Raw genomic sequence first — 10190 nt, 5'->3', positions numbered from 1 at the left:
AAATCCTACTTTGGTTGTGTTAATGATTTGGTGTACAGAAATCATTTGAATTGTCTTGTCGGTCTTCATCACTACCTAGCTCTTCGGTATTATCTCCTCACATGCTCATCTATCTGTTAACCCTTATTTCTCTTGGTTCTAATGGATCAGAAAGCTGATCTGGTCCTCAGCTTGGTGGTATCACACAAAGCAGATGGTGGATTTATCTGACTAAGACATGTTGTAGTAGTATATTGTTAAAGCCACAGAGAGGGCTTAAGTTTAAATGCACATGAAAAAAAAAACAATTGATTTCCAGATGGTGCATAAACCAGCAAAATGCATGGCTGTCTGGTGTCTCGACCTGACAGGGAGCATAGAATTGTGTGCACTGGTGTGACCTCTGATTAATCCTCAACTCTAAAAGGCCTGGGCATCTCTTGACGAGTGCCCTCTCTGGTACTCCCTTCTATCATGGCTTCCATCTGTGGCAGATGCCCGGAAAAACAACCTCCTGCAAACACAGCAGCCTGCCTTCCTGGTGTCACAGGAGCTCTGTTCCAAAAGTGAGGCTCACTTTGATGCTACTTGGATGGAAATGAGAGACCCGCTGCCAGGTTGGTACCTGACTACTTATGCAAAGCGGGGAGGTATCCGTCCCACAGGCCATCTGCGGACACCCCTGTGTTTCACATATGGCTCATCATACGAGTTTTCAGAGGATAGGCAAAAGGGGATTAAAATTCATTCAGAGTCCAGCGTCTTGTTAATGAATAGATTGAAGTGAAATGCTATTTGCATTGAATTACATGCAGACCCAGTACCAACCGCAGTCTGAGCCTCTCGGCACTCTGAGCAGTACACTGCAAATAATTACCCACATCTACAGGTGATTTCATCCTCTATTCATTTCAAATGGAAAGCTTTGCTTATATAATAATGTATGAACAGTCAGCATTAGGCTGGCTAAGTCTGCTATAAACATTGGGCCTAATTTACTAACACTAGTGCAGTTTGCGCTGCGTCTGTTTATGAGAGTTTGGTAATAGTGCACGCTATGCTTCCACATTTTGCGTAGTATTTATCAACCCTGACACCCATCAGGCAATCAGCGTCTTTCTCCGCCCACTATACCGTAAATTGCGCTGTAGCAAGGCGGTACTGGTGCTATGATATGGCTGAGTGCAGACTGCGATATTCCCACAGCTGATGCTATGACTGTTTGAAATTATCCTGATGCCAATATTTGTAATGTAGCGAGGAGTTTAACAACTGCTGGAATAGGATGTGAACGCTGAGTGGGAGATTCAATTTCATCTTTGATTTCTTCCAGTAACTCTAATATTGCATGACTGCTTGATCTGTAACGCTAAATGATGTTGTCTTCACTGACAAAGTGTGATTCTTGTGTTAAAAATATTTTACATTACTAAATATTTTAATTTATGTCTTCGTCTTGCTCAAATTACTGTTGCCATTTCACCAGCGGCATAAAGGTCTACGAGGAAACTCGACTGCGGCTGGTTTAGACCTGCTTTTAAGAGGCGGAGAATTTCCCCCGCAGAATAGAGGCGCGCTCTTACTGACAGTCTTTGTAAATACCACGGAATATATAATTAGGTGCACTTTGCGCTTATCCTCCCACCTTTTTGGGTGGAACTCCCACTTTCCCCACGACCCTCCCACGAACGCATATTGAAAGCGCAACTTGTCTCTTCTCGCTCATGTGGCAGACAATCTGCGATTCTACCCAAGTGCGCCCTGTTTGTAAATATGCTGCATCGGTTACGTCCGTCTTTGCGAACCAATTAGTGCCTGGAAACAGGCGCAAACGGATTGATAAATCTAGCCCATTGTTTCTAAAAATGTACTGTAGACAAAAATCTTAAATCATTTTTATTTTGTATGACACAACAAGAGTAGGGGAGGATTAATTAATCCCACCAGTAAGGGGAAGTGTGTTGACACATACAGAGACATTCTATGGTGACTAATGATAGCCCTCTTCCCTGTGTCTTCTTCGGTAAAATATAAAAAATAATGGACTCACGTACAAAACTGTTCCTTTAACCACTTGAAAATCACAGTTGATTATTTATCTTGAATGGTCCTCAGTGAAAGTGTGAGGCGACAGTGACATGCCATATGACTGGAATGTATGAATTACTATGCTAGATTCATGAGTAAGAATCTTTAAAATAAACAGCCTTGCAGGTAAAATGGTCGTCTGTCTGGGTTTTGAATATACCAAAAGAGTAGGAGACTCAGGTTTTGGTTGACAGATATATCATTTTGGATTGAAACATGGACATTTTACAGTATGTTTCTTCTATATTCGCTGTTGCATGAGTTCACAGAGTATAGACTGCCAGTATTCACTCAATATATGAGGTTTGATGGTGACAAACTATGACAACTTCACCCCAGTCAAGCCTTGCTCAGGCAGGAGGAGTGAGCCTGTGTGGTTATGGATAGATCCATTACCTCAAGGCTCCTAGGATTTGTGCTTCGACCATTTCTATTTGTGTAAGAGCTTTCATATTTTTGTGGCACTCCATTCAAAGACATCTGACTCCACAGCAGGAGAGCCTGGGAAATTCACTGATAACAGTCTTCCTAAAATAAAAATGCATAAGAGATTAGCTCTTACTGTACATTCAATCAGAGCGGCTGGGACCTTCATACATTATCTCACAGTACAGGGCAATGCTCTTCTCTTTGCACCTTAAAAAATCTTCAGTGTGTTTGCAGAATTTTGGAGGCAGACAGTGATATCCAAACAACTGCTGTTTCAAATAACTTTTAACAGAAAATGTTTTAAATAACCACACCTCAGGTTTTTATGGGCACAGGAAGAAGGTGATGTAAATGGACTGCATTTACAGTATATAGTGCTTTCCTAGTTTTAACAACTACTAACAGCAGGGTTTCAGCAGGTTGACCAAGTCAAACTAAAGACTTTTTATTTCCTTTTAAGGACCATTATGAATGAAATTGAAGAGCTATATCACAACATCAAATCATTTTCTCATTCACATTATAGGGCTGGTGTCTAGTCACCCTGTGGAGGACCCAGAGCACCTCCGCTGTTAGTGTTGGCTCTGATCCAAATGCGACCCTTACGAGAGTTGCGGAGCTGCTGTGTGGGTCACGTGGGTCACGACTAGTGGTCACGCAGTGTGGAGGTAGTGCTTGGGGCCGGGCTGGAGCCGCCAGACACTTGGCACAAAGTGCTGGAGTCAAGTATAGCTAAACTTGCACTTCCCCATAGCTGAAGTATAAAATCCGTTTTATGTCTGTGGTACAATCCGAAAAAGATGCGCGCCAAATAACACGAAAGCTGATTGGCTGCATTATAAGTTGCATGTTGGTCTCATTTGTAGCCGTAATACAGCTAATTATGTTTGGATTAGCGAAAGAAAGAACTTAAACACCACAAGATCAAAAAACAAACATTCTAAAGCATTTAAATGAGCATTAGAGGTCACATTACATGGATGTAGGAAAATTAAGACCTGTTTAAGTAAGGGTTAATGCCCAACGAGGTGTCCATTGTCAGGTATTAATGGCCGAGGGCGAGGCCTGAACCGTCCGACGCGCAGCCTCCGCCGAAGTTCATAAATACATGACAATGGACACCTCAAAAGGGGATTAACACGCTTATACCATGGTCACTTGCCAAATATTTTTTTTTAAAACATTAATTCATATTTTAATACATTTTACAATCGAAATCTGAAGTTTTTCCAAACAATAACTGTTTCCCTAGTTACGCCTGAGGGTTTGACTAATACCTGGAACAATCATTCCCATCCCATAAGGTTCTTATGCAATGCAAACGTTGTTCACTGCTCCAGGGAATAGAACGGACCTTAGATGCAAGATATTTATAGTCCGCTCAGCTTGTAGAACCCTTCAGCTCAGCTCCAAGCCAGAAAGCTGTGCAACGTTATTGTCGGGTTATGATGATCTTGAAGCAAGATAGATCCTGGACCGAGTGGGGTGAGAGTCTAGAGTTTGACTGGGATCTTCCTGGGATCTTCCTGGGACACATACACACTCACAATGGCAAAAGTTTGCATGCATACATTGCACATATACACTATACACACATTCATTGATTCCCACACTGCTATGTCTAACTCCATTCAAGCAACATATTAACAAACTAAACTTAATGTTTATGTACAGAAAACATGGTGGGGCATCAAACCATTATTTTGTATTCATATGTTATAGGTTATGGTTTCACTTTCTGAATAGAACTACACAGTTTTAGATCATCCTCAGATTGTTCCACTGATCCACCCCCTTTTCTGAAATGCATGTCATTTGCATGTATTAAAGACTATCTGTTTGCAAACACATCTTAAATATTTGACAATAGTATATTGTTATAACACAATATTGATGAGCCTATTATTCACAAAATAAAACATGTATAACTGTTTATAAATCGCATACTAATGTGTATTAATTAATTAGTTAATACTTAGCGTGTAGTTATTATAAAATGTTACCTACCCGGTTTTAAATAAAAATGGCTTTTCGTCAGGAATGTTGTCAGCATCATTATAATTAGATCATCTCTTTCACAAGAACTAGCCTACTGCAGGTATTAATGAGCTATCTGAGTGTGATATGAAACGCCCAGTGTTTGCATTTTAAATGTGTCACATGGCCATGCATTTCTGCCGTCTCTCTGCCGTCAACACAGGGCGCAGTCAGTGCACGGAGAGGATACAGGCTGCGGGTATTTGCAGTCACATCAAAACGCAGACGACAGCACAGAGAGCGAAGAAGAAAACATCTTTTTATTTCCCTCCGCGAGTATGTTGTCTCGTTTCTTCTCATAAGCGGTGTGAGTGGATATTTATTTAAACGCGTAACGGAACAGAAATGTCTGACTCCGTGAAAAGTTTATTTATGCTGTACCGTATTCTCAAACTTAAAGCAGCCAGCATTTGGAGCTGATCGATGCGAGGAGCCAGTGAAGTGGTTTGCTCGTCAGTAGTGTGGTCGGAGCCGGCTGTGAGCGGCAGAGCGGTGCGCGCCTCGCTAGTTTCTTTTTTTTACGCGTAAAGGGAAAAGAGTGATCAGGCAATACCGGGAATCCAAGACGAGAAATGGAAATTACAAACGGTATTGGAATTAATGTCGAAAGGAAAACAACAACAATGCCTTGATCATCGACTGCATCTCCCGGACAGAGAACCCGTTTAAAAAACGCCTGATAAAAGAGGTAAGAAGTCGCAGTGAGCACCACTGTGACTCATTTTATAATCTATACTGTGGATGTGAAGGCGGTAACTTAACTACACATTTTAACTGTCTGACACATTGCAGGGTTGTCTATGGATATAACCTAGTCAGAGATGTTGCAGCAGGAGATCAGTTAATGTATCCTAATACTTTCCTCCAAGTGTTAATTGGACCAAACTGTCTTTTTTTTTTTCTTCTTCTTATTCCGGTGCCTTTTATTATCTGTCGCCGTGTCTGCTCCGCCTTTATCACAGTGCCCTATTTAGCTGAAATGGACTCGGGGATCTGTGCACTGCTCATCAGACGGAGTGCAATATCATCGCTAAGAATTTCAATTATTTCCCCCCTGTGCGGCTCCCAGGCCGATCTGAATGTAGGCTACTGGAGGATCAAATATTCTCCAGTTAAGATACACAACGCCCCTCCGCTCCACCACGGCTCTCAGCTGCCCTTTCATTCAGCCTAAGTTATTGTTACCAGACACCTGAAATATAGCTGGATTGTTCAGTCAACATGATCATATGTCAATACTCATATCTGAGAGTGTTTTCATATTTGCAGAGGCAGACGGTTGCACAGCACAAATGCTGTAGCAGCATACAGTCATAATGGATTGGAAAAACACATGAAACTTGTTCATTATGATCAAATCAATGATCAATGATCAAATCAGCTGATTAAAATCCCAGCAAAGGCAGCCAAAGGTGAAACTGCAGCAGGTCAGTCAGCCTGGGTCATATTTGCAGCTTGATTATTGAACATGTGCCATTTGGAATAAAGTTCTCCTTTCTTGTCTTTCTTCTGGCCTTGGGGGCTAAGAAGTGTGAATGTGTGTGGCCTTTATCCAGACTCTTCACAGTTCACAACATTGACTTTTCCCATGCTTCTTGATCAGGTAACCATGTGTTTGTGTGTGTGTGTGTGTGTGTGTGTGTGTGTGTGTGTGTGTGTGTGTGTGTGTGTGTGTGTGTGTGTTTATATAATGTATGGAGTTAGTGGTGAGGTAGCCACAATTGGGGGATGGAAGTACTTTACTGGGTTGCAGCTTTCTTGCAGAGGATTAAGATGTATGGGCTTTACTGTGCAACTAAGCATTATTTTTATTGTCAATAAATCTGTTGATTATTTTTTTTCCGATTAATGGATTAGTTGTTTGCGCTATAAAACCTCAGAAAATTTTGAAAAATGTCGATCAGTGTTTTCCAAAGCCCAAGATGATGTCCTCAAATGTCTTGTTTTGTCCACAACTCAAAGATATTCAGGTTACTTTCAGAGAGGAGTGAAGAAACTGGAAAATATTCATTTAAGAAGCTGGAATCAGAGAATTTTTTTCATAGAAAATGACTCAAAACGATTAATTGAATATCAAAATTGTTGCAGATGAATTCAATAGTTGACAAGAAATCTATTAATCAATTTCATCTTTGCAGCTCTGATAGGCAGGCAGTATGGTTTCAGGTGAAGTAGCACGCCAAGAAAGAGAACCTCTCTTCCCAATCCCACTATCTACTAAGAGATGACCTTTGCCTCAGGCAGATTAGAGCCGTACTCTAACTGATTTACCATTAACCCTTCCAACACATTTTGTTGTCATGCTAGTAGTGGCTGATGAGGTGTGTGTGTGTGTGTGTGTGTGTGTGTGTGTGTGTGTGTGTGTGTGTGTGTGTGTGTGTGTGTGTGTGTGTGTGTGTGCGTGCGAGTGTGTATATGTTTTGGGGTGGGGGCGGGCGTCCATCACTGAGTTCTCAGACTGTGTCCCACAGTTAAACTGCTAATCCCACAGTAAGCAAATCTATCAGAGCTATGACTCGCTTTACCTCACTGGTGCACTACATGGACTATAAACCAGAAAGCTCTGATGTGCAATGAGAGACATGGGTAATTTAGTTTCAGATATCCTAGTGATGCAGAAAAAGAAAAAGTCATGTTAGAATGTGAAACTGGTTTCTGTTTCTGTTCTGTTGTATTATCCATGCTATCATGATTCAAAATGATCACTTGGGATCTAGTAAATACTGGTCTCAGCACACACTTGGCCTCTCCTGAGAAGAAATTGGGTTGGGTTTGTGGGTTCTTTTTTGCTGCTAAATGTCCTGTGAGCCTGATCGTAGCCAGGTTGGTCTTTGGGCTCTTAAATAATACCTTCTCTAAGCAGCCCCTGGGCCTCTCAGCGGATCTGCTGGCTATAAATAATGGCACATATGTCACCATGCTCTTGGCTGACGTACACTAAGCCCCATGCTGAGCTCTATAGGGACAAGCAGAGAGCTGCATCTCAGTCTTGACAGAGTCCCGGACACAGACAGTAGCACACCGTACGCTCCATTGACATGCTCCAGAGCAGCATTCTCATTTTGTCCCTACCTCTCCTTCGTCTCTGCTCATTATCCCTCTCTCCGGTCATTCACTGATTCAGCCTCCACTTTCACCTCCTTTCCCTGTGCAGCCTTTGTAGAGATGGATAAGCAGCATTAGTAACAGTTTGTTTGTTTAACAGTATCTTATGCGCTGTGAGAAGTCCAATCACTGTGAGCAGCAAGAGACAGGAGCAGCACTCTGGGACGGAGCGAGACCAGTCGTTGAGTCATCATCTCATAGAAACAGCAGCAGGGCTTTAAACAAAAGTACAGCACAGTCATATACTGTACATGAGTCATGGTTGGTATGGCTGACCCCATGTTCACCATTGACAACCTGTTTATTTCCGCAAGAGAAGAATATAATGGCCTTAAAAGGTCCAATGTGTAGGAATTTCTCCCATCTAGCATTGAGATCATATATCACAATCAACTCTCTCGCACCACGCAGTTCAAAGTAGGTATTACAGCTACGGTAGCCTTCACGCTTCAAAAAGCCGGTCTCTTGCTCTTTTCAACATCCTTTTTCTTTTTCGGGGCGAAGAAGAAGACTCCTGTTCCTGAAATTTGGATTTTGAATATGTGTGGTCCTCCACGTTTCCTTCTTCAAACTTGCCGGGGCCGGGAAGCTACGATACCCATTAGCAGCATTAGCAGCACCCGTGAGTTTATCATGTGACAGAGAAAACGCGAAAGGTGGAGCAGTACGTCCTGTATGTCCCTTACCGGCTACTGATTTCAAAATGGAGCATGAATATGGAGCGTCTACCCCAGTTCATGCGAATGCAAATGTAAAATTTCAAGCCAAAAGGAATACTTGGAATTGATGGTGGTGGTAAATATTCATGAAAAAGGACAAGTTTGTGAACGGGCAACACAGATTTTGATAATGAACAACTAAACGTTACACACTGGACCTTTGAGATCAATTCATGGTCTCATGGCCGCGAGGGTCTGTGTGTCATCTGCCCCAGGCACTGTCCTCAGTGAAGGACACCAACTGCACATGGACTTGAAAAATAAACAAGATGCTTGTTTTGTGTACTGTATGTACAGTACAGGCCAAAAGTTTGGACACACCTTCTCCTTCAATGTGTTCCTTTTTATTTTCATGACTATTTACATTGTAGATTCTCACTGAAGGCATCAAAACTATGAATAAACACATATGGAATTATGTACTTAACAAAAATGTGTGAAATAACTGAAAACATGTCTTATATTTTAGATTCTTCAAAGTAGCCACCCTTTGCTTTTTTATTAATAAGGGAAAAAATTCCACTAATTAACCCTGACAAAGCACACCTGTGAAGGTAAAACCATTTCAGGTGACTACCTCATGAAGCTCATTGAGAGAACACCAAGGGTTTGCAGAGTTATCAAAAAAAGCTTTCAGTTATTTCACACTTTTTTGTTAAGTACATAATTCCACATGTGTTCATTCATAGTTTTGATGCCTTCAGCGAGAATCTACAAAGTAAATAGTCATGAAAATAAAGAAACACATTGAATGAAAAGGTGTGTCCAAACTTTTGGCCTGTACTGTATGTAGTCTATTCCCCATCCTTGGTGGCACACACCGTTTTCTTATGTTGACTTTTTCATCTTGTTCTTGCTGCTTCTTCATCTGCTTCTTCAGAGGTTTGCATCGTTAATGCAGGCTAAAGTGGCTAAAAGAGCGCAAAAAGCAACACATTAACACAAAGTTCAGCATCAACAAAGACCCTAACAACCAATGATTCAGCTAATTGACTAAGAGGAGGCTGCCCTAGTCTTGTTTGTCATTTCATGTTTCTAGCCACGACTGTTGATGGTTAGTAATCCAGACACAAACCTTTGCTTCAAAACAGACATAGCCTTGCTGCTAGAGTGAGCAGTGCCTGCCTCTGTGGTGTTCTGCGGTCCGGTGTTGGTTTAATGTCACAGTTAGCCTGATCTACTGTTGTGACGGTCAGTGGGGGCTCCTGCCCAGATGAGTCCTGATGTCAGGCTCTCATCTGTTGCTATGGACGGATCCACTGTCCCCTCATTTGCCATTGATTCTGCATCTCCCTGAACATCCCTAAAACTGGGATTATATAGTTATGCCTGCTAGTTCTTCAGCCTCAATTTTCTCCAAGAAAAGCTGTATGAGTGGATATGTTATGAGTCTAGTGTTCATACTCCTGAGCAATCTGCCTTGGACAGAGTGAGTGTGTGTGTGTCTTTGGCAGGCTGGGAGGAAGTACATGCAGCATGCCAGGCCTTCTGAGCCTTCTCCTAGGTGGCGGAAGCAGCATTTGGGTTAGAGGTCTGTCATCCATATGCCCTCCACCTGCCTAAACTAACACACGACCATCTGGGTGAGATTAGCATTTCCTGCTCCAGTGTGCACAAAGGATTACACAATTCTCCTTCAAATGAAACACCAAAACATATTAGAAAGTATTGTGTCACACAGTGTTTTTTTTTTGTTTTGTTTCAACTTTTAGTCACTGTTTGGGTGTGGAGTGGAGCGGGCAAGGAGAGCGTGATTTACATGTAATCAGAAGAAAACTTCAGTCTTCTGGACTAGGGCTGTCCCAAAGGATTATTTTTTGAAACATTTAATCT

The 10190-nt window shown here is 41.9% G+C and overlaps 1 protein-coding gene across 4 annotated transcripts in view; it reads left to right on the top strand.

The window, feature by feature from the left end:
• The first annotated feature begins 4707 nt into the window (after positions 1-4707).
• The window catches only part of lrfn2b (leucine rich repeat and fibronectin type III domain containing 2b), a 199085-nt gene continuing 193602 nt past the window's right edge, over positions 4708-10190 (top strand). For all 4 annotated transcript variants that reach the window (XM_039782565.1, XM_039782564.1, XM_039782563.1 and 1 more), the window contains exon 1: positions 4708-5221. The gene's annotated coding sequence lies outside the window, so the exon portion shown is untranslated. The remainder of the gene's footprint in view (positions 5222-10190) is intronic.

Source organism: Perca fluviatilis, chromosome 18, assembly GCF_010015445.1.
Source record: "Perca fluviatilis chromosome 18, GENO_Pfluv_1.0, whole genome shotgun sequence".
Classification (NCBI taxonomy): domain Eukaryota; kingdom Metazoa; phylum Chordata; class Actinopteri; order Perciformes; family Percidae; genus Perca; species Perca fluviatilis.
Note: the sequence above shows the minus strand (reverse complement) of the source record. Positions and strands in the feature narration are given on the sequence as shown.